The sequence below is a fragment of the Dendroctonus ponderosae genome, unplaced genomic scaffold, assembly GCF_020466585.1.
Source record: "Dendroctonus ponderosae isolate FM_Combo_2020 unplaced genomic scaffold, Dpon_F_20191213v2 Dpon_F_20191213_7, whole genome shotgun sequence".
Lineage (NCBI taxonomy): Eukaryota > Metazoa > Arthropoda > Insecta > Coleoptera > Curculionidae > Dendroctonus > Dendroctonus ponderosae.
Genome location: NW_026018916.1, coordinates 2,195,010 through 2,197,663, shown reverse-complemented (window position 1 = coordinate 2,197,663; position 2,654 = coordinate 2,195,010).

Here is a 2,654-nt window from a genome sequence, read left to right as displayed (position 1 = left end):
TTTCAAAAAATCGACCTCCATCCTTTGAAAAATTTCGGCCAAAATTCAAAATTTCACTTGCATCTTTTTTGAGCTCAATCGATTCCTTTCGACGTAAGAAGGTCAGAATTGTGGATTTATAAAGTGTTTGGGTGAATAATAAGGAAGAAATCGTCGGCTGAAGATCGTGAACGCTCAAAAAATGCTTAAAATGTGCCGAAAATGTCTATTATTTCGGCTCGAAACTTCTAGCAGGTTTTTCAATGAGTTCGATGCATTCCTCGTGTCTGTGAGCTAAAAATGATGCAAAATTTAGGACATTTTGAGAAAATTTTAAAAGTGTTAAAACCAAAAAATGCCTCTGCAGGGTTCGGAGCCCCGGGCCCTACCACAGGTTAATCCGGACCTGCCTGAACGTCAGGAGCACTTGAATTACTGCTGCTGCACGATTTGACCTGCAGGACCTTTGTCATGTGACGGCAGCAGTTGGAGATATTTTCCAAATGGACATGGAGAAAGATGTGTTTTACTGCCGCTTTATCACGAACGGAAAAATTACCTGCTACACTTGCCATTATTCCCCTCATGACTCAAGTGAAGTATTTCCTCAATCCTTATGTTATTTATTTTGTAAATCTTGAACAATTCCGTTATAAAACTTAGTATGAAGAATCTTCACATTGTTCACTGATCTTCCACCATTCCGACCATAAAGCAAACTGCACTCCATCGGCAATTTGAGGCCGAGCGTGAGTAGAGGCAGCTTTGAGACACAAAGTTACCAGTTTATGTTGGGCCTGCAAAGATGTTCCCTGTTTCGTTCTAAATCTTTCATTTAGGGAGCCCGGGACGGGCTGGAGTTTATATGAAAGACGTGTTCGCAGGAATATTGAATAAAGTCGTAAAAGCAGGCCCCGAAATCGTAAAAATCCACGCGATAAAGGGCCCCGAAACTTTGAAGAAGCGACCTTTCCGCCGCTGTAGAAAGGAAAATTCCATCATAAACATAAAGAGAGACCGGAGGGACGGGCTTGTTTTGTGCGACCTCCGTCAATGCCCTTCGTTTGCCTGGACTCAAAATGGAAGGGTGGGAATTATAGGGAGGACATTGCGGAAAACTCAGATTACTGCAGGAAATAGAACAAGATAACACTTTCGCTTAGCTTGTCTGAAAATTCCATTCCAAACCGCTAAATCGGGCTAAACACTAAACACACTCTTTCCGCGTTCAGTGCGTCGTCCCGGACGTTTCAATTAATTACTGTTGACACAAAGAGCGGCCAATTAGATATTCATCCTCAATTAGATTGGATCCAATTAAGGTAGCAAAAGCTCGTCAAAGTGTCCTACGATAATAATTGATAACGCTATTAATTTCCTATCAATCGATACGCGTTGTAGTCGAAATTGAGGGAAATAAACCGCAAGCATGCGGCCAAGCCCCGAAGTGATTGCGAATGTTTGAGAATAAACCTGAAACGAGGATCAGATTGAAAGTTCGACCAACTGCAGGATCGATTTGTGCTTCAGCAGTGATCTTAAATTCTCCTCTGTTAGTGTTCCAGCAATTCCGCACACAATCTAATATGCCGTGTTTAATATTCCCCGGGAATTTTTCCCTCAAGCTCAAAGAAATTCCTTCGTTATTAAATCCTTCGCATATTCCGCTTCAGATGAGTGCTCCATGTTCGGCACTTATTAGGAACATGGCATGTTTCTTATTAAGGGTATCAATTTCACCGAGATTCTAAGTAATTATCCGGATAAGGCTGAGCTCAAATAAACCACGACGCAACACTGCCAAATACCTGGATGACAACCGAATATTCCTGCCAGAAGATTAATAAAGTCAAGCCACCCCTTGTTAGTTAGAGCAAGAGCCTTTGGCAGCTATCGGGTTTTTTCTGCTACTTTTTCCAACAGTTTTTGCATTTTTTAGGCCGCTGTTGGGGCGAAGATTATAACGAATTAGACTGGCAAATCACCACTTTGCTCAGTTTCACTAAATATTCATGTTGAGGCACAAACATGCCGTTTTCACTGTGATGCGATTCTTCAGAATCGGTCTCCCAGAAGGCTTCAATCCGCCGGAGACCTACAAATATCCATGCAGGCCGATTCTTCAAGTTTGCAAAATCCAATTCAAACTTTGCCCGTTATTCAAATCAGCCCGCTAACAGTTTAGCGCCTTTTGTATATTCGCGTGCAGGATGAAAAAAATGGACGGGATTTACAACAGGAGTATTTTGCAGGTCGTTTTTCTGGCTGGCTAAATTTTATGTTGAAACCGGGCTTGGTTTGGCTGCAGTTTGCTCAGTTTTTCCAGCTGTTGCGGTGCTTTGCGGAACGTTTCAACAAGTTGAAACTGGAGGGTTTTTCGGGCGTTTTAGGCCAGGTCGAAAAAAAAATGTTCCTGACGTTTTGCAAGCGCGAGTGGCTGGCATCTTCAGGAGTGGCGCGTCGAGCACCACAAGACACGTTGATTTTTGCACTGCAATAACCTTTTAGTTGATTTGTCTGTTAAACTAAATAGGTTTAGTCCAACTTATTAGTCAATAGTAGTAAAATTATCCGAAACATCTACTTATATCATATAAAGTGTTTGGGTCAATAATAAGAAAGACATCGTCGGCTAAAGATCGTGAACGCTCAAAAAACGCTTAAAATGTGCCGAA